Here is a 23,586-nt window from a genome sequence, read left to right on the forward strand (position 1 = left end):
AATCAATTAGCCGCTTCTCCAAAGACACACAAGTGGCCAACAATTATATGACTAGGTGGTCAAAATCACTAATCATCAGGGAAATGCAAATCAAAACCACAATGAGATATCACCTCATAACTGTTAGGATGCCTATTATCAAAAAAAACCACAAAAGGTAAGTGTTGGTAAGGTTGTGGAGAAATTGGAACACTTTGCACACTGTTGGTGGGAATGTAAAAGACTATTTGGTAGTTGTGTGATCTTGGCAAGTTATTTAACCTCTCTGTGACTTGGTTTTATCATTTGCAAACAGGGGCTAAAGTGAGTGCTTGTCTTATAAGTTTATTAAAAATACATATGTATATATTCTATACACATACACAAAAACAATACTTCCACAGTGATTACTAGAAACCAGACAATGATTTTTTTTTTTTTTTTTTTTTTTTTTTTTTTTTTTTTTTTTTTTTTTTTTTTTTGCTGTACGCGGGCCTCTCACTGCTGTGGCCTCTCCCGTTGCGGAGCACAGGCTCCGGACACACAGGCTCCGCGGCCATGGCTCGCGGGCCCAGCCGCTGCGCGGCATGTGGGATCTTCCGGGATAGGGGCACGAACCCGTGTCCCCTGCATCGGCAGGCGGACTCTCAACCACTGCGCCACCAGGGAAGCCCTAGACAATGATTTTTTGTATAGATAGATGGATAGGTAAATATCTAGATATGTATTATATTTATTTTAGCTGATATATATGTTTATAAATGCATATATATATATATGTATATATGTGTGTGTATATATATATATATATAAAAAACATTTCCTGGTACATGCTAGTCGATTTGGAAGTATTGTCTTAGTATTACTGCTTAGAACATGTGCATTTTTCTATATCCTAGACCACATTGAATACCTGGAACTTAAAAAATTTTTAACATAATACATGAAAAAAAATGTGATTTTAAAAAATTTTCTAATATTCTGCTTCTGATAAGGGAGTAACATTTTATTATATTGGTCACTGTAGTTCTACTTTAATGTATTACTTGCTAATATTCTTATCCAGTTTTGTGGTTTATTTACCTATTATTGTTATGTAAGAGTTTTTAAATACATTCTCTTTTTTTGCCACTAAATCATCATGTATTTTTTTTAAATGGTCAAATATCATGGCTTTATATAAATGTATCTAAACATACAATAGCAATTTGCTTTCCTTTTTAGGTATAGGTATACAAAAAAGTTGAATGATCAGTCTCTTTCATCTCAACCAGGAGTTTACAGACTTTTTTTTTCTGTAAGAATGGCTTTTTAGGTAGTAAGGTTTGTGCTTTTTTTCTAAACATCTTTTTTGGAGTATAATTGCTTTACAATGGTGTGTTGGTTTCTCCTTTATAACAAAGTGAATCAGTTATACATATACATATATCCCCATATCTCTTTCCTCTTCTTTTAATGTTTGTAGTAGCCCATTTAAGTGGTTGATCTTCAGCCTTTACTATATATTTGCCTTTACTAGTATGATTTTTCATTTCCTATAGATACTTACTTGTTGTTAGTCTTTTCTTTTCCCCTTAAAGAAGACCCTTTAACATTTATTTTAGGGTTGGTTTAGTATCGATAATCTCTTTTAGTTCTTGCTTGTCTGAGAAATTCTTTATCTCTCCTCTACTTCTAAATGATAATTTTGCTGGGTAGTGTATCCTACAGAGCAGGTTTTTGTTTTTGTTTTGTTTTTGTGTTTGTTTGCAGCACTTTAAATATATCCTGCCTCTCCCATCTGGCCTGTAAAGTTTCTGCAGAAAAATCAGCTGGTAGCATTATAGGGATTCCCTTGAATATAATCCTTTGTTTTTCTCATGCTGCTATTGGAATTTTCTCTTTATCTTTAACTTTTTCCATTTTAATTGTGATATGTATTGGTGTGTGTCTATTTGGGTTCATCTTGTTTGGGACCCTCTGTGGTTATTGTTCCTGGATATCTGTTTCCTTCTTTAGGATTGTGAACTTTTAATTTCATTACATAAATTTTTAACCCCCTTCTCTCTGTCTTCTACTTCTGTAACATATAATGCGAGTGTTGCTAAGCTTGATGTTATCCCAAAGTCCCTTAAACTGTTCTTATTTTAAAATTTGTTTTTCTTTTTGCTGTTCTGATTGGGTGATTTACATTATTTCACCTCTAGATCACTTATGTGTTCTGTATCACCTAGTCTGCTGTTCATTCCTTCTAGTGTGTTTTCCATTTTAGTCATTGTATTTTTCAGTTCTGACTGATTCTTTTTTATATTTTCTAGTTCCTTGTTAAAATTCTCACTATGTTCATCTATTATTTTACCTAATTTCAGCTAGCATTCTTATTACCAATTATTTGAATTCTTTTTCTGGTAAATTGTTTATTTCTGTTTTGTTTTATTTTATCTTATGGCTTTTCCCTTGTGTCTTTGAGCCAGATCTCCTTATTTTGTTTAACTTTCTGTCTCTATGGAATTAGGCTAAACAGTTACCTATTGCAGTCTTGAATGGGTGTCCTAATATGGGAGCATCCCTGTACAGTCTGTATGTTTCCAGTGGCTTTGGTGGGAGAGCTAAACTTGACATGAACACAAGGCACATCTTTATTCAGGATGTTCTGGCAGCTATCACCTTGGTAGAAGGAGGGGCTAGAAATGGAGGGGCTAGGACCAGAGCTGGGCCTTCCCCTCTCCTCAGTGACCATCACTGCCCTGTCAGGGGTGGGGTTAAATCTCAAGATGCTGGAGGAGAAGCCCTGAGAGTTGGGTCTTAGCAGGCTCAATTCCCTTTAAGTGTTGTTCTTCCCTCTCCCAGCACCAGCACCCTTGCCCCAGAGGAGAACAGTGCTAGAGCAAGAGGGGCTGGTGTGGGTATTTCGCAAAAGTTGGGGCATAGGCTGTGGTGGTCTGGCAACCCTTCAAGGTCTGGACTGCCTCTGATATGCCACCTGTACAACTGCCAGTAATGGATGCCTCCTCCTTACTCAGATGCTGCTTAGGGTTTTAGCTGCCTCAGCATTTCATGACCAACATCTTTTCCCATTTGTGGCAGCACACACTCCAGTGTGAAGCAGCAATACAAGGCAAGCAGTGCTGGAAGATTCACTTGGCTTAGGCTGGGGCGTGTGCCTGGATGGTTGTGGAAAGCCAGTCAGCCACCCATGTAGTTTAAATCCACCCTCTCCACCCTGCTTTAGGAGCAAGTAAGCATGTGTGTGCTATTAACGAGTGGAGTCCAGGCTTCCCACAGTCCTCCTGTTAGTCCCACTGGCCCTCCAACCAGCCAAGGGGGCTCATCTTCCCTTTGTTAGAACCCAGAGCTGGGGCACCGAATATGTGTCTCACATTGCTCACTCCTCAGGGAGAGTCTCCACCTATGTGATGTCCCTTTTCCTCTGAGTCCCATCCCAGAGGCACAGATTAAAACCTGATTGTGTCCCCTCCCTTCCTGCCCAATTCTGCATGGATTTTTCTTACAACCTTGGTTGTACAGGAGTTTCTCTGCTAGTCTTCAGTTAGTTTTCAGTGAGAATTGTTTCACCTGAAGATGTAGTTTTGATGTCTTCATGGGGGGAGGTGAGTTCCATGTCCTTCTACTCCACCGTCTTAATTTGAGTCCCATCTTTCTCAGTGTATTCTTTACCTTAAACCTTTGTGTGTCATACATATTCTGACAAATTTCTTCCATTATATAACTTACCCTTTAATTTTACTTGTAATTTTTGTAGTTGTATACAAGTCTTCAGTTTTTATTCAAACAGATACGTCATCTTTTTCTTTTGTTGCTCTGGAGGGTTTTACTTGCTTTGTTTGGAAAATCCTCCACATACTCATATAAAGTACATTGTATTTTATTCTAATGCTTTTTGTTACTTTTATTATTAAAATAATAACTCTTTAATCCATATGGAATTCAGTTTTATGTATGTAATGAGTTTGGGATATAACTTTATTTTTTCTCCAAGTGGTTAGTCAATTGTCAGCAGTCCCTTTATTGTATGCCCAATTTTACTTATTGATCTGAACACACACACACACACACACACACACTTGAGGCCTGCTTCTCTTCCATTAAACCATTTGTCTATTCTTATTGCAATACTAACCATTTTAATTTCAGTGACTTTTCTTATGTTTTTATAGAGAAAGCCTACCATTCAGTTCTTCTTTTGATATTTGACATTTTGACATTGGAACCAGGCTAATTTCCTAACTTCAAACCCAAGGACCTTGGTAACAAACCACCTGGACTCCAGTTTGATAGACTTATGAGGTTTTTATTGTTATTATTGAGGATTGCAGAAGGATAGGAGCCAGTATGGAAACATCTTTACTTTTAGATGGAGACTTGGAAACAACTAGTCAGTTCTTACTTCCTTAGCACCACTGGAGAGAGCCCAGAAAGTGAAGTTTAATTAACTAGCAGGTCTTATGAAACCATTAAGCGTATTTACTGAACACATTACCAACCAGGCACTCCAAATATGTTATTTCATTTAATCCTCCTGACAATGCTATGAAATGAACATTTTCGTCCCTGTTTTCTGAAAAAGAAAATGGATTCTTAGAATGTAAGTGACTTGCCCCAGATCTCACTGCTCACAAATCCTAGAGCCCAGAATTCATACTCATAACTGTATGAATCCAGAATTTTTAATATGATTATTGTATGTTTTAAATTATTTTTTCCATTCATATCTGGCCCCAACACCCCACTGATATTTTTTAAGGACACATAAGTTTTGTAACATAAACCAAGCTGAAACTGATGATGCTGGGAAGATTTACAGTTGGAAGATCATGGCTATTCTCTTCATTTCACAGTAAACCTATAGGGCAGGAGTTGGCCTTATAAAGGACCAAATAGTAAGTATTTTCTCATACAGGACCAGAGAGTAAAGGACCAGAAGTAAATATTGCAGACTGGGCCACAGGGTAGTGTGAAAGCAGGCGTAGTTCATACATACATATGCATGACTATGTTCCAAAAAAACTTTATTTACAAGAAGAAGTGGTAGACGTGATCTGACCCATGCTCTCTAATTTGTGGAGCACTCATATAAAGGACTAACAGCGCCTTTCAGGGGTGACCTACCTTCTTTTCCTTCTGTGATTTCTCGTTCTGTTCAATAAGCAATTCAGTCCAGTCAACATATATTGAACATCTACTATATGCTTTGCTGAACTTAGAATAGATATTATGAAGAAAATGCATTCCCTGCTCTCAAAGAGCTCAAATTCATTTTCTTTTCCTATTCTTTCCACCTTAAACTTGTTGCTCACATTCTTTTCATTTGTAATTTATATGCAAGACTTTTGGTTTTTGATGAATAGTCATGTCTGTTAAGTAATAGTAATAGCTTTTTTTGCATACAGCACCTGCTATACAACCTTTTAAAATATTGCATTATCATGAGACATAAATGTGTATTAAATGAAGAAAATAACATATTTTAGTGAAGACGAAGTAATTAATTGCTAAGATTACTTACCTTTGCTCTAGTTTTAATCTTGCCTGTGAGTGATGATAAAAAAAAGATTGAATTCTTCTCATGAATTCATCTACAATTCAACCTGGTGGTTTGCTATTATCAAAGTCTTTTTTAAAGTCTTTCAAAATTCTTGGTTAATACATATGTATGATCTCTCCAAGGACAATTTTATTTGATTCATCCTGCAACCAGCTCCTGTTGCATATGTAACTTCAATAAGCTTCAGAGGATAATGAGGTGGTGTGGTCCAATGTAGAGAGCAATTACTGGGCTTCAAGAGCTTCCTAATCCTTTCTGAGGTTCCAGGAAGTCTCTTCCTGGGTCTTTGGGCATGGGTGACAGTGTGTGCCATCCTCAAAGTAATCAGTGATTGTAATTCCATGGTGATTTTTCTACCATGTAGCAAGGGTTTGGCTCAAAGCCTTTATAGAATTCCACAGGCGGTCTACCCACAAAGCGTTTTATAGATCTTTGCATTTAATGTGTCCCTCAAACTACTTCCAAGAGCAAAAACAAATAAAAAGTCATCGTTTCCATTTAGTATTTCAGCTCCTTTGCTTTTTTGTAAGTCTTTTGATTAAAATAAATAAATCAAAAAGTACAATTTTTTTCTTTTTCCTGACAGTTTACCTCTTACAGGATTCACAGCAAAACACACCATCCCAATTCCCTTTAGCCATGCAACGTAAATGGTAGGGCTTCAGCCAGACAAGGAGTTTGCCCCTCTGGCCAATGTTGGGTTGACTAATCTGTTATAACTTTTGTTCATCCACATAAAAGAGGCTTTTTTGATGGGAATTGATAGAATTGCTTTGTGCTTGATTATTCAAATATGGGATCTTTGGACTGCCTGAGAGAGGGAGTTAACAAAAGTGGTGAAGAAGAGACTCAACTGAAAGGGAGACAGTATTTATTGGATACAGTGTAGGCATTGTAAAAACTTGGATTTTGTACACAGATAGACCTGAGTTCGAATCTTGGCTTCACCACTAACTCGCATGTATCTTATGTAATGTCTTTACTTCTCTGTGCCTCAGTGCTATATCATCCATAAAATGGGAATGACAGTGATGCTAACTACCTGATGGAAAGGATGCATGGGATGTCTTTAAAACATACCTGGTTCAGAGTAATTGTTAATTTAATATAATCTTATCATTAGCTATTGATTTTCAGTTATATTCATCATTAATAAAAGTCATCACCAACATACTTATTTTTACTCAACAGATGTTAATAAATTGTTGCTATTTGCTAAAATCTGTGCTGTAGTTATTTTGCTACAACAGTCATATAACTATAATTCCTGCCCTGTAGAATTTTAAAGTCTAATGAGAGATATAGACAGACAAACACAATAAGGCAAACCTGCAAAAATGTTAATTATATGAGTTTGTACAGGGTTTTAAAGATAGTATACAGGAAAGATGTTTAATCTAAAGATGGATAGGGGTTAGGAGACGCTTACAGGAAGTGGTGACACATAAATTGAAAACAGGAATTTGGATAGGAAGTAGGTATGTGATGGATTAAGGAAAGAAATATATTTTAGGCAAAAGGAGCTGTATATGCTGAGAGAACTTTGCTTATTTTGGAAAAGCAAATATTTTAGCTTGACCAGATGAAGAATGGGAGTATTGGGCTGACACTAGATGCATACAGAGAGGAAAGCAGAGAGAAAAAAAATCAAGGTTCTTGATTCAGGGCTAAGGAGTTTGATGCTTACCTTGAGAGAAGTGGAAGTTTCAACCAAGGGAGCCATCCCCTGTAAGGCAGGTATTATACCCATTTTACAAGTGGCAAAATTGAGGTTCAGAGATGATACGTAATATTACAAAATTACAGAAGGTTCCAATCTCCCACTTACATCATGGAAGAAGATAAATGAGTGCCAACAGTGTTTCTGGGTCTGTACTAGGTGTTTTATGTTAAATTATCTAATTAAAACCTACCATTCCCTTTGAGAAGTGTTCACCAAAAAGTAAATGAGCCCATTGTTGTAGGAGTACCTCCTGATGTGCCTTAGTGTTGGGGGAGGAATGGTGTCTCAGTCTTCTGATGGAGAAATAGAGAAATCAAAAATGACAGAAATTTACTGGTATACAGATAACTACCCATGAGGAAGAGTGTAGCTGTCCTTTAAACTTACATCATAGTGTTTAGATGGCTCCAAATGATCTGGCTTGACTGGCACCTACATCAAGGACAGTTCAAGAGAGAATGGCTCTGTGGTTCATAGGCAGGCACCTAGGCGTGAGTTTTCATCCGTAAACAGGGCATATTATCACTTTACCATATGGAAGATCAAAAGAAGAGTGTTAGGACATGGGATCCTCAGGTACATATTCATGAGGATCCCAAGGGAGTATATAAAACAGAAAAATTTAATCTGTGGTAACTTGAGGAATTTTGTTGTTCATGTATCAAGAGACTTCTTCTGGGAGGAAAACAACTGTGATTTTTCTCAAGCTCAGCTCAGAAAAGCATACTTTGATCTACATTTATATAGATTACAGAAACCCTTTTTTGTGTGTGTTGAGGTATCATTTTACAAGTAGTCTTCTCTTTCTGATGACTTTTTAAATCTCTTTGTTTTTTGATGATTTACAGTTTTAATCTGATATGTCTGCATGTATTTGCTCCATTTGGAATTTGCTGTGCTAGCTGAGTCTGGAGATTCATATGTTTCATCAGTTATGGAAAGTTATCAGCTCGTATCTTTTCTCTCCCTATGCTTTCCATTCTTCTTTAACTCAGATATATCTACCTTCATGTGTCTTTCATATTTTACATCTCTTTGTCCCTCTGAGATAGTTTGTGAATTTCTTCTATCTATATTACAATTCAGTATTTATCTCTTTAATTCTATCTAATATGTGCATTCTATTTTAATTGACTTTTTAATATTTTTATGCCTAGAACATCTGGTTAATTTTTCTCATGTGACCCTGGTTTTCATTTTTAATATTTTATTCCCCTTGCAAGTTTTGATAACTTACACTTACCCAAACATTTTAGAATATACATAGTTTTTATGCTTTCTCTGGTGATTATTTTATCTGGATCTCTGTGAGATCTAATCGTGCTCTTTATTTTTCTGCTGATCCTGCTTGGAGTGGCTTCTTTCCTCGTGTGTGTTGGTTTGTGATACCGTGAGTTCATATATGCTGCAGACTTAATGAGAAGCCCCACAGGCCTGAAATGAGGATGGGCATTACAGAAATAATTTTATTTGTTTCTGCCAGTTGCCCCCAAGAAACTCCCAACGAAAAACTAACCTGTGTTACTTTTTAATGTTGGGTTTTCCAGAAATAAAACCAAATCTGCATCAAGGAAGTTCTGGAATACCGAATTCTTGGGGTAGACTTTAACTTTTCCCAGCAGATTGGAGGCTAAGATAGACAAGTTTTCTTGTCAACAATTCCCTTTTCTCATGGGTGTTTTCTAGTCTACCTTTGAATGAGGGCATAGTGCCACTAGGTTCCTGCCCTTTTGATGTAAGCTCTGTTCTCACACATCACCTTGCCTGGGCTCAAGGTCATTTCTACTGTTCTGGGCACAGCCATTAAAACCTAAACTTCTTGGTTACTGAGATTGACAGGCTCCCCTAGGGCATCCATGGCGTTAGCCTCAGCCTGCCATTCTGATTCCTATCTCTCTTTTAAATTCTGGCCTCTGGAGACTATCCTTACTTTCTAGTTAGTTCAGTTATGCATTTGGAAGGATATTTGTTATATTTTATCTAACATTTCTAGGTGTTTTGCATTGGGAAGTTTTTGAGAGTTTAGTTCGAAAACATTGCCAGAAACAAACTCAGAAAGTAGGAATTAGAAGTTTTTGATGATCTTCTGTTTTGGAGTCTTTGTGGCATCCATAATAAACACTACTTTTAGATATTTTCCAGCCAGTTCAGACTGTGGCAGCTAGAGCTAGCAATTCTCTTTTTAATGTCTCAGTTTTTATGAATTTCACAGATCAGAGGGCCCATAGCAAGAATACTGGACACTAGCAAAGTTTGTTGGGTTTTTTTTTTTTTCACAATTACCTAACTCACCAAAGGTAGTGAAGTGAAGTCTAGAGGCAGAAGGCTGAGCATTTAACTTTTTTAGCTTTAAGGTAATTATTTCCTTAGAATGGGGAAGAATGTTAACGTCTCTTTGCTTGTCTGCATATCTTATATTGTTTTAATATTAATTTGTATAGATTAATATTTCTTAATAGTAGAAATATTGATGAGGGAGTTTTGCATATCTAGAGAGAAGGGGAAGAGGAAGATGTAGCATGAGATTCATGCAGTCAAAGTGCTCACTCATCCTCTCCCCTTCCAGTCAGCAATCACAAGCTGGAGTTAGGAGTGTTGAGAATATAGCAGGATCAGGATGCTTTCCCCTTCATCAATCAGTATAGTCAATATTTTATTAATAATACAGTAAATATAAAGTAAAAATAAAATATTTTAAAATGCATATGGAAAGATTGATAGCACTGTGAATATGGATATAAATGTGGCTTATTTTGTAAAATTACAGTATATCCAGACTGACAAGCACCAAGTGCAATGCAAGTACAAGAAAATCTGAGTAGACCAAATAGTTCTTTGGAACTTTCTTTTAATGAGAGCTGAACAAGTACAGTTATGGAATACACTTCACTGAATATCTCCTCTATTTCAATATGATAAGTCATCTGGCTGGAAGTCAGGACTCTCTCTTTTCTTAGTTAACTTATGCTAAGGCAGAGGTTCAGATAGGCAAATAGTAAATTTTGGCTGAATCAAAGTATATGAATCTCTATTTATGTAATTAATGAATACTCAATGCTTTCTCTTTCTGCAACTAGATTATATTATATGCTTAGCTTCACCACTCTGGAATTAGTCTGATACATTGCACAATTGAGGGGCACCATTCACATTTGCAAAACCTGATGGGTCCTGTCTAGATAAGAAGATAAAATTATGTTTCTTACTTGCATTTTTGCCAGTGTAGGGAAATCTTTTTATCTGTTCCAGAATTCCTCCTCCCATCATTATTCCAAAGTGACTGCCTCATTTTATCTTTCTGTCTCTCTTTCTTCCTTCTTTTCTTTTTCTTTTTTGTTTTTTTGTTTTTTGTTTGCCAGAATCAACCTGGACTTAATACTTGTCCAACTGTTGTCAGACTCAAGCCTGTACACTGAAGATTCAACCACCACCATCTGGTAGCTGATTACAGGCTACCAAATGAGGCTATGCTGCTGAAGCTTAAGGCAGCCACAAGCCTGGACCATCAGCAGGCATGTCTGACCCACTGATGGTGTTGCAGCTACTGCCCTTTCAGCCATGACTGCTGGTTTTCCACAGCCTGGTCATGCTCAAAGGCAAATCTTTGTTGCTTCATTTGGCTTGTTCTGGGACTCAGGTGCATCTTCTGAATGTAGGGATCCTCCTATCACTCTGATTAGGAGCTCTTCATAGCCTAACATGTGCAAAGGACGGTCCTTTGCTAATAGCTCAAAGAGAGAAACTGCAGCTGCTGCCACTGCTGCTCATTTAATACTTGCAGAATCTGATCCTGTTGCCTTTTTCCTGCAGACAGTGTGAGGGTACAATAGCCTTGCAATATCTAGAGGAGCAGCAAGAGGAGACCTCTCTTAGCGTTAGTATAGCTACTGTTGTCTCTTACATCTGTTAGAGTGGGATCCTATAAATGCATATTTTCTTTTACTTTCATGGGCACAGTCATTATTCCCAGAGCACTGCTGTGGTGCTAATGTACTTCAGTCAGAATAAAAGTCTCATTTTTGCTACATATTGAAATAAAAATGTATGTCCTTACTGTTCTCATGATGAGTAGCTTCTTGAAGATATCAGCTTTCATTAGACATTATCTCATTTCACCAGAGGTATTCTTTCTATGAGAGAACAGATGGACATTTTTCCCTTTTTCTTCAAGATAATTAGTGCGCCTTGACTAACTTATCCCAATGCCCTTAAAAGAGGAGTAATAAAACAACCGAAAAAGTTTCCTTATATCCTTTACTCAGAACATTGTTATCTACTTGCATTTTAGTTTCATAATTAGAATAAACAAAGGAAATCAGGAAATTGGCTCCAAAGTGACTTGTAAATAGAATTGCTTGGCATAAATATGGCTGGCAATTTTTGAATAGCATTTCTCTGGAAAAGAGAGAAAGATAGCAAAAACAGAAAAAAAAAAAAAAAGACTTGTACCTTACTAAATACCCTGTGGGAAAAAGGTATTATAGTAGGTACCCTGATATCAATCCATTCTCTTTACCAGAGAGACACTGTTAGCAGAAAGAAAAGAAGGATATGAGTGGGTCTAATCTCATTGTCTGGACCTCTGGGTAAATAAATGCTTTGAAGAAGGGCTCTTATCTGCAGAATGCCCTTAGCAGGATGTTCATGATTAAAGAATTACTTACAGTAAAAAAAAAAAACCCTAATCTATGAGACATGGCTCCCTTGAGAATGTCACTTAAGCTATATAACTCTATGGGTATGAGATGGAGTGTTTTTTCATATTTTAAATGCTCCCTATTGTAGGAGAAATCTCACAAAACCTCACTAGGAGAGCTCAGCTATTATTCTGTACCAGAGAGTGTGTCTCCAGTATAAAAAGGAAGGGCCTGGGGAACTACCCTTGATGTCCTCACATGTTGAAAATGTTTAAAAGAAAACTTATCAGGATTCCAAAGTCTCTGAAGACAAAGTTGGTTGGAATAAATATACTTGGACTCCCCTCTTCCACATCAATTTTTCTAATAGCTTGTGAGTTATAAGTGTAATGGGATAAGAATTTTTTCTGATGCAATAAATTAATTATAAAAGTATATGATTGATATGAACGGAAACCATCCTAATGAGATGATGATGAGAATTGCATGAAGGATAAAGCCTGACAAGTGTACCATTATAAGGTTGTATTTATGTTGAGGGATTTAAGTATTTCATACTTGTTATTTATAAGATATTAAAAAACCCCAAGGTAAAAATACAGCTGTAAATTCATGCATTTCCCTTGAATTATCTTTGTAGAGTGTACTGTGTGGAATTTTAAAGCTGGTTAATATGTATTATGTTGAAGTTAATAGTGATTTGAACACTACTTGATGAATTTCTCCAGATGCTTTGACTTACTCAACAGGGGTAACTCTTTCATGTCATATTTAAAGGCTAAAATGCAAAGATAACAAGGACGTTTTAGTAAAATTTCAAAGCCATTTTTACTATGCAGTGTTTCCCTGAATTAGATAATTATATTAACTATTTAGTTGTCATAAGTGCGTTTTTCAAAATGAGGTATAGATTATATAGATAGAGAGATAATAGATAAATGACTATATGATCTATGTTCTTTGAGAACGTATTGACCTCAATCAAATCGTAATGTTATAAATGTAACATTAAAGCATAGGAAAATAACATTTTGGGGATAATAATAATCTGGGGATCTAAATTTAAAACTGTGGTATGTTTTATAGGGTTTTAGCTTGCAGAGTATCTTAAAATTACTAAAATCTTTATTATAATGTTTATTGTGAAATGCCTGTGAAAGAGTAATGCTTTGTAAGTAAGATCAGATTCTTTTTTGTTTTGTTTTGTTTGTTTTTGCTTTTGGCTCTGGACGCGCAGGCTCAGCGGCCATGGCTCACGGGCCCAGCTGCTCCGCGGCACGTGGGATCTTCCCGGACCGGGGCACGAACCCGTGTCCCCTGCATTGGCAGGCGGACTCTCAAACACTGCGCCACCAGGGGAGCCCCAGATTCTTTTTTACTTCAGGAAAGAAAGCAGTTTTTCTAGTGAGGGATAGCAGCTCACACCATGGGCTCCACATACTATTTCATTCAGCAGAGAAGTGAGTTGCAGCAAGATTTCAGGATTAGCCCAAAGATGATGTGTGAATAGTACACTGGACTAGGGATCAGAGGATCTGTACACTAAATCCTCCTTATGCTGTTGCTGAAGAAGAAGAGTTCTCTGCTGTGAAGGAGAGGATCACGGTAAAACTTAGCAGCCTGATTCACCAACCAAACACTAGATAGTCAGATGAGAGCAAACCTACCTAAGGAAGGGAAACTTCCTCAAGGGTTGACCCTGGAACTGAATAATCAGATTCTCCCCCATTCTGTCTTTTCATCCTTAAAGGAGCAAAGGGAGGATTTTTCTCTTTGGTGAATCAAAACCACCAAATTACATTACCAATCATTGATGAGTTAGGGCAAGTAAAAATTTTTCATGCTAAGGTCAAGGATAGACTGGGGCATTGCAGTAATAATACATGGACCAAAACAGATTGCAGGAGTGGCTACTGTAGAATATTTCACTACCTAAAAGACGTCCTAGGATGTTGTAACCTCTCAAGGTCTTTCACAGGTCTATCATTCTAAGAATTTTGTCTTCCTTTCCATTTTAATACTGTCCTAGGTCTGCTTTTCCTTCCAGTTTATTTTCTCTTGCTTTCTTCATTTTCTTAGGTGCATTTTGATCTCTGTCTCCACTTTCTTGGGGGAGATCGATAGCTTGTTAAAAAAAGATAGTGACCCCTGAAAGGGCAGGGCTAATGGTCCTACTCAAGAAATAATTGTGCTAACTGGATTTATATACCATATCTAGCCTCTTCCTTTCAAAAGGGCCAAGGATCCTAATGAATGATAGGACGAAAAATTATATTGGCTGGTGGGGGAGGAACCGGAGAGGAAAGGGGAAAATACAGTAGTTTAAAAAAAATACTGGAAGAGACTTTTTAGGCAGTTAACAAAAACTTGTTATTATTGTTTTTGAGATAAAGAAAACATCTTCAAATAGTGTTATTTAATAAAGGCACGTAGTCCTCTAAAATAAGGAACATTGTATGTGAAGAAGTTATTGAAAATGCCTCCTTTTGAACCAACTATATTTCTAAGATGTTGCTTTCAGAAATAGGGATATAAAATTAGATGATTTGAAAATAACAGTATATTTTTGCTTTATTACAAAACAGTAGAAAACTAAGGAAAATAATCAGATAAGCAGAAACATTTTTCTCCTCAGGGATGACTATTAGAATGCCATTCCAGGCATTTTCCAGATAGATAGATGACAGATGTTTGATCAACTACTCTTACTTTATTGTAAATTTTTATTTTTCCCTTAATAGAGGAAGAATATTCTTCCATATCTTAAGTGTGATTCTACAAAATGTAACTAATTGCTACATAGTCTTCCCTGTGCTGCACCAAGCTTTCTGTACATACTGCTTCATGACTGAAGAAAGAGGAAGACAGAGGTAGGGAGAAGTGAGGGAAGGAGGGCAGATGAAATAGAGGATGACGTGGAGATAGGGGTATAGGCCAGTAGATAATAGAGAACAGAAGCAGAGAAAATAATGAGGAAGCAAATCCTGTGGACTTGGGGTTTGGGTCTCCATTTACTAGCTCTCTTGATACAAGCCTTCTTCTATTTGCTATCTAATTTCAGAACGTTTATTGTCTGCTTAATTGCTCAATGTGCAGATTAAGACCCTGGCAAAATTCTCCAGCTTTGGAACTAGAGAGATTGTAATTTATTAGTAATTTTCTGTCTTGGGGTATGTCACCCAGGCACTTGGATCTCTGGTTTCCTCTCTGTAAATTGGAGATTTAGCTTGTAGGGTGCTTGCAAGTTTTAAATTAAATTAGGTAGTATCTTTATAGTCTTCAGGAGACTGATAGATCCTGAATGAGCACTCAGCAAATATTAGACTAAACCATGCGAAATTGCCATTTTTCAGGTCAAAAGGTCAAATATTGGCAATTTTATATAGTTCAACTTAACATTGATTGTATCTTTTTAAGCAGCTAGGAAGGCATAGACCAACACTAAAGATACCTAACAGTACAGTCCTGTTCCATAGTCTGATCAGACCCTGCTCCTGCTCTGTTGCCCATGAGCAAGACCAGCTTTGCCCTACCTGAACATGATATGAAGTATTGCCTGCTTATCACTCTGGGGCCCCATGACTCTACCTATGTGTATTTCCTCCTGTTGCCAGATGATTGGGCCTCTCACTGAGCTCTGGGTCCAGGGCAACTTACCTTGGACCCATTATACCACTAAAGGGGCTATGGCTATTTTTTCCCGCTTGATGGCTGTCTAGATTTCATTTCACTTGAACTCGATTTAAGCTGTCATGGCTTAGGAGCACTATGCTTTCAGGGAACAAACAGTCTACCCTCCAAGTGGTAATAATCAGAAACTGGCCATTGTTTCAGTGGAGCCTGAGCTCACATTGTAGCAAACATCTTGCAGTTTCTTTAATTCAACATGCTGTTTCTGTGTTTTTGCCTTTGCCTCTCCCTCTATGGCAACACTTGTTTTGTTGACTTATCAAACGCCTACTCCTCCTGCAAAAGACAGCTCATAGTCCTGTGCTCCATAAAGCCTTCTCTGAATCCCATAGGCCAACACACTTGCACTGCCCCCCTTTGCCACTGTACCCCCATATACAGCAATCTTGGCAATTACCACACTGTATTTGGGTCTGTCTCCCCATTTAATTGTGAGCTCCTGGAGAGCAGGAACAGCATCTTTACGTTCAACTATTCCCAGTGTTTGGCATTTTAAATGAAACACAGTAGACACCCGCTAAAATATTTCCTGAAAAAAATAATAAATGAATGAGCCAGCCTCTTTTCAGGGCCCAAGAATAGATCAATCTCTTTTTTTTTTTTTTTTTTGTCATTAGCTATCTATTCTTTCCTCCTCCCCACCTCCCTCCCTCCTTGGCTCTGATTTTTCCTTTCTTTTCAATTCAGGGTTAAAAATTCCCAAATTACCTCCCTGTTCAGAAGCTTATGGGAATTTTGAAGATTCTGATGTGCACAGGTATACAGAATGAAAAAATAATCACACACAAAAATGAGGCGATTCCTTGGCATCTTTCAACTGACTGCTGTATTATCTCCTTTAATAAGACTACTTAGAGTCTGCAGATTTCCCTGATGAGAATAACTGCTATCATATTTTTTGTTTCAATTTGAACATTTTTAAGGCATTTGCTATTAGCACTAATTAGATGTATAAGAGCCTTCCTGAGCAAAGTAGCATAGCTAATTCATAAAAAAAATAATGATAGTAGCTAAATTGCCACATAGATTTGTACTTTGAGTAGGGTTAAATTACCAAATAATGTGAGTACTGTTTAAAATAAAATTTAATGCAAGTCATAGTTTTATTAGATTCATAGTCATTTTGAAACTTTCTCAATATCGTTCCAAATGAGCATCTGTATAAAATCTCTTTAAAGTAAATAAGCTGCTAATATGAAAATACTAGTAATGGGGATAATAACATTAGCCATTTGTAGAATACATTATTATTATTATTACTACTCATTTTTGATTTTCTGTTTGTCTAAGTGTGATGCATACAGTTCAAACCAAGTTCTTCAGTGTAGATGTTAGACATTTGAGACAATTCTTTAACTTCTTTGAGTCATTAGAATACTGATAGCTGAAGCAATCATTTGTTAAATGATTTCTTAGTAGCCTGAGAGCAGTTGGTGTAGGTGTATGTGTTTCTCAAAAGTTATGCATCTTTCTCCTAAAGTAGTTTATATACTGAAATAATATGTTTAATTATTTACTTATCTTTTATTGAAAATAAATCGAGTTGCAGTCCAATTTATTTAAAAGGAAAATTTGAGAGATAACTAAAGCAGGAGTGACACCCAAAGTTAAGCTGCCCACTGAAACAGCACTCAAAGAGACAGAGTCCTTATGAACAGGATTTGAGGACTCATCTACAGTTACTTTCTGCCCTGAAGATGATTTCCTGATTTAAAGAATGCAAACATTTCATAAAGAAGACCCACAGCCCATTTTTGGCAAATGGATCCTACTTTTCTGCTGATATATAAAACTGGGGAATAGGATAGAATGGAACTGAATTCGTACATTTTGTCTACCAAATTTGTAAGCCAAATTTTGTTCCAGTGCTTTATGATGTTATTGTGCTCATCTCAAAGTTGGATGCCTACTGGGGGAAAAGAGGGATCTCTAAGGGTATTTACATTTCCATCTTTTATTCTTACAATTTTCGTAATGATACCTCCAACATTCTACCAGGCTGAAATTTTTCTTAACACATGGCTTTGGGTGCAGAGCATCCCATAGACAGAAGGAAATAGGAAAATTGCTAGAGGGCAATCCACCTGGCCTGAGGATCAGGTTATCTCTGTATTTACTTTGCTAGGGCACTGGGCAGCACTTGGAACACAGTAAATTATGCTTAATAATTGTTTGTTGAGTGAGAGAATAAATGAATAAATCACCTTACAGAACTTTGCTTTCCATCATTGAACTCTAAAGTCTAGTTTGCTTTTTTGTTTGCTATGTTAAGTACTCGGTACCTTCCCCTCCCTCCATACCTCTTCTCATAAATTTGGCCTTTTCCTAACAAGAAGCAACATGATTTTCTAACCTTGTTTCCTGAACATTTGGTTTTGCTTTAGAAAACTGATTCCTCAACCCATCTAGCTGCTGTCTTGGCCTCCTGACTTTTGTGTCACTAGTTTCTCTCCTTTGAGATCAGAAATATTTAAATCCCACCTGTATCAACACAAAATATTGTCCTCTACCTTTCCTCTCCCCATCTTCCAAGAGAGTAACTTGAAGATGTTGCCAGTCATGACCAATAGTTTGTATTTCAGTAATTGGAGGTTTGTTTTGTTTCATTTTTCAGCATTCCCAGAGTATATTCCCTTAATTTAATGCATTTAGGCTTCTTCTTCAACTTAAGCATATGGTAGTGGGAGGAGGGAGGAAAAAAGATGAGGGCAGATATTTATGTCTGTGCCCAAGAAAAAATGCCCAAGCAAAGACTGTTCTCCTTTTTGCTCATCTGCAACCTCGAGCCACACTTCCTTACATCTTGTCGCTATCTGTACATATTGCTCTCAGCATAATACCATTCCTTCTTCTCTTCCCTTCAAAAACTCAGTAAATACTAACTCTCACTATAATTATGGGCACTCCTTTAGTAGAAAATATGAATTTCTAAGACATGACAGTTAACAGTTGTTACTTAAAATATTAGAGCAAAATAATATATTTCATAAACTTATGTGTCTTTCAAAAGGGAGTGAGTTGAGTTAGCTATCTATTCAGCATCCCTGGCACTACTTTCTCTGGTATTCTCTGCTTCTGTCTACAGGCTTTGATGGTTTGTAGTGACTTCTATGATTTTGCTCCTCTCAAACGTCCAACAGTTGTGTGAAACTTTAATTCTCTATATTTTAAAAAATGGCCATCATAATTAGGATCCATACAATATTGTCTAACTGTATTCTAATGTATATTTATACTTGGAGCGGTTCCAGGGAACTAAAACATCACATATAAGAATTTGGGGTTGGTTTGGTGATTTGAAGGTAGTAATTGACATCATTGCTTTGCTATTAGAAAAATTAAACTCTCTAGTCAATGGCATGCGGTAACCAATACTTGCAGTAACCAATAACATGCAGTAACCAATAACCAATTACTTATAATCTGTAGCTGCTGGAATGAAGTGCTTATGAAAGGAAAGACTGGAAGACCAATTTTTTTTTTTTGCGATAGAATATTAGGGTGGAATTATGAAGTGGAATACCTTCTTCTGACTGTACTGTAAAGCTTATATACAGCCCTCAGATAATGACACAGGCAGAGAATTAGAACTAATTTGACTGTCCTGAAAACACCTTTTATTTTATCTAACTAGAAGGGTTGAGGCTTTTGAAAATTAAATCCTAATTTTGATCACATAAGTAACTGAGTTACAGTGTAAATTGGATTTAAAGCCTTATCTGGTCTCTTATTTAAAAAATCAGGGCATTTATCAGAATAGAGTAGAATTCTGAGAATTAAATAATGTGTTCAATAAGTTTATATGAATATATAACATTTTTGGCCCAACAAGTTTATATGAATATTTTTTGTGCTTGGTTTACTTGGGTTGGTATGATGCATTATATTTAAGTTCTTTGAACACTATAGATCCCCCAAAAGTGTCTGAATGACTGAGGCTTTGTAAATTAAGGGATATTTGTGTGAATAAAGTGATTTGGTGGTTTTAACAAGGCCAGATTTAAGTAGAACAAGCACAAGACTCAGAACAGAACAAGACTTTGCAACCAGTCCGGGTTGCTGTTAAAATCTCCCATTTGGGCAGTATCACATAATAGATCCAATAGCGTCTGAACTCGTTTATGGATACTGTATGGAGCATTTGATAAGTATTAGTAAAATTACAGCTCAAGGCAGCACCCTAGAGTTATGGAGCAAAGTCCTGCTTTCTTATACAGAAAAATATTCTCCTTTTGAGAATCAGTTCCTGACCCACTACCAAACCCTTGTATGGACTGAACTCCTGACAATAGGATACATGCAACCCAAGCTGCTCATAATGTAGTGGATGGATCTAAGTCATAATATTGGGCATGCAAGGCAGCTTTCAGTCACCAAGTGGAAGTGACATACATGAGATCTGACTCAAGTCAGACATGAAGACATAAGTAAGCATCATGTACATGTGGCTCAGGTTTCTATGAAATATATTCCTGCTCCATTAACATCTATCTCTCCTTCAACTCATATTTTATGGCCTCATGAGTAATTCCCTATCAGTATCTGAATGTGAAAGGGAAAAAAATGGCCTGGTTTATAGATGATTGTGCTTGATATGCTGATGTAACCCTAAAGTGGACAATTGCACTATTAAAGCTTCGCTTAGGGGTGGCATTGAAGAGCAGAGAGGGAGGGAATTCCATCAAATGGGCAGAGTCTTGTGCTATGCATCTGTTGTTCACTTTACATGAAAGAAGATATGGCTAGAGATATAGATCTAAATCAATTTGTGGGTAGTGATAAACATTTGGAAGAAACACTATTGGAAAACTGGTGAAGATTTATGTCAGTGGACCTCTCAAAATGGCAATGCATGGAGATAGCTGTATCCTCTAAGAATATTCACCAAAAGGCATCCTGTCCCAATGTGTTTTTCAGTAGATGAAAAAAATAACAAGCTCTATATACTTTGAGTGGATTTATGAACAATGTGACCAACCGTAGTGATAGGGATGGAGGTTTAGTCACAGGATCAACAGATATAGGTTACCCCTAGATAGGGTTTTCTAGCTACCACCACGGTTGCATTCCCAATCTCAGAAACCAGTGCTGGACCCCTGATACAGCATTATTCCCCAGGGCAGGATAGAACCAGCCACTTGAGGACCAGATAATTAATTGGATCTCTGCAGTCATAGAGATGGCAGCAATTTGTCCTCACTGGAATAGATTCTTATTCTGGGCATTCTTATTCTGGCTTTCTCTGTTCTGTTTGCACTTACTTGAATTGCTTACAATCAAAGTATCCAAACAACACAGCTTTTGACCAGTGTACTCATTTAACAGCAAAATAAGGGAGGCAGGGTGCTTACATCCCTAGAATTCACTCACTGACTCTATCAGACCTTAACCAGTAGTCCAGTGGAAACAGTGAAATGGTGTCATGAAGGCTCATTTGTGGTAATTTTTGAGTAACAGCATGAAGAGCTGACGTATTGTGCTACAAGTGAGGTGTGTTCTCTGATTTTTTAATATGTGATACCAAAAGCTTGGCCTCTGTGCACTGTTGCTGAATCAAATTTCAGAGACGGAGTTCTGGGTGAAGGAGAAAAAAATAGCTTTATTGCTTTGCCAGGCAAAGAGGGACCCAGTGGACTCATGCCCTCAAAACCTGTGTGTCCCAACCCGGGAGGATTTGGTGAGGAGTTTTATAGCAGTGGTTCAAGGACTGGGTTGCTGATAAGATTAGGGTGTGTACAGGGCCTGCACTCCTTTAATCTGGTTTCAGGTAATCTCTTGATAAATTAGTTGGTCTGGTTCCTTTCATCTGGCCTCAGGTGGTCTTCTCTGGAATGAAGAATGCTAACATCTTTCATTTGTTGGGGGTTTTAGTTCTGTAAAGAGCTCAAAGATATTGTTATGTGTATCCCTTGATGTGGAACCAGGACCCTGCCCTAAGGCTTCACTATTGTTCCTTGGATTCTCCTCCCTTGTCTCTGCATCCCCTCCCTTCCCTAATTAGCAACTGTTTGAATCTGCCCTTTAGAACTCAGGGAAAGTCATGGAGGCTGGAGTCTGTTCCCTACAAACAAGGAATGGGGGACACAGAAAGGCTTCTGTGCCCAGGAGTCCCACAGGGTCCTGCTCAGTTGCATATGTGGTTCCATTTCTCCCGTAGTAAAAAACAAAACAAACAAACAAACAAAAAAACATGATCTGGGAACAAAGGATGAAAATGAAGGTAGCTTCTCTCTTTATTGCCCCTAAAAACTCAGACAAAATTTCTGCTTTCTGTCCCCACAATTTTGAGTTTGCTTGTTTAGAGGATCTAGTAACAATGCTGTTTCCATCAGGATACAGAACAACTGTTCCACTGAATTGGAGCCTGAGATTGCCAACTGGTCACTGAGTTCCTTCTGACACTGAATGCACAAGCAAAGTAGTGGATTATTCTACTGAGTTAAATGATTGACCCAACAGGGCATGGAGGGAATGGTCTGGAACTCAGGAGGTTGCGTAGAACACTTTATAGTACTTTGTGTCCAATAGCAGCATTTAATGAAAGGCTACAACCAATTATAGGCAGAACCACTAATACCTCAGTTGTTTCCTGAATGACAGTTTGGGTCACCCTAATTAGTAGTCAACTGAGATGCAAGCTCAGGGCAAAGGAAACATGGAATGGGCAGAAGAGGCAGGGATTCTGGCCATATGACTGCTTGCAGAAGTGGACATGGTAGTAATTATTAATATTTTCCTTGCTTGTTTCATTGTATATGCATTTTTCATATATCAACAATTTTCCCTCCCCATATTAATTATTATAAGCTGTGTTATCAGTGTTAATAGTGATTAATGCTATAAATTTAATGCTAAGCTACAGGATAACAAAGGGAGATCTTGACTGTGCTAGAAAAAGAATTTTACCCAAAGATGAATACAGGAACATAATGGAATTTACATCTCGACCTTTTGGGAAGAGGTGAGGCAGGTCATCAGTTGATCAAGGAATAGTTCCATCATGATACATAAAAGAAGGGTGTTCTTTTTGTTGTTATTCGAAAGTTTAATTATGTCTGAAAGGGTCAATATGGATGTTGAGTAGGCCAAAGTGCATTGCAGAAGAGATTCTGGAAACTACACTTCCCAGAATCTGCTTCCTTATAAACTCACAGATTCTCATCTGTTAATAAGAGGCACCAGTGAGATTTAGAAGCTAGAAGAGGAAAGGCACCAGAGAGAGTAGGAGAGAGGGGACTGGGGAAGACCATATGTGTCAGGTTCAAAGCAACTGTATTATACTCAGAACATATAGAATGGCTTCTGTTTTCCTTACTGAAGCCTGACTGATTCAGTGAGAAAACAAAACAAAAAAATTCCCTTCTCTGGGTTAAGAATAAAATGATTATTCTTCATCAGCTTTCCTCCAGTCCAAACCCTGGAGGCATTTAAATTTGTGACCCTGGAATGAACAATAATTTATCATGGGTGATAAAAATGGCTTAAACTAGTTCTCTGCCCTCAAGCAGCTTTGGAAACAGAACATATACATTAAGAGAAAATAAAAATATTAAGTACCATGACCTAAGAAGGAGACAAAGGTAAGAGGAAATCTCTCCAAAATTTCAAGGAGGTAGCCCCAACTTCTCCTTCTCACTTCAGAGCCTTTGCAGGAACTTTCTCTGCTGCCTGAGGACGGCTTCCTTCAAAGGCCAGCCCTTTTCCAGTCTTAAGATCTCAGCTTCAATGTCACTTCTTCCTAGACTGACCACCCAATCTGAATTAAGTTTTCTTATTCTTTTTTGGAGCACCCAGTTTCTTTGCCTTCACTGCGTTAATTACTCTTTGAAATGATTTCTTTATCTCCATATCTATGTGCTTAGCCTGTATCTCCTCTACTAGACTGTAAACTCCGAAAGGGCTAAGGTCATCCATGTCTTTTTGTAAACTGCTTCATATCCAGTGCCTAGAGAACAGTAGATGTTCAATAAACATTTGTTGAATGAATAAGTTTTTAGTGAAGCAGAGACAGT

This window comes from Mesoplodon bidens (assembly GCF_964165515.1).
Source record: "Mesoplodon bidens genome assembly, chromosome: 6".
NCBI classification, from domain to species: domain Eukaryota; kingdom Metazoa; phylum Chordata; class Mammalia; order Artiodactyla; family Ziphiidae; genus Mesoplodon; species Mesoplodon bidens.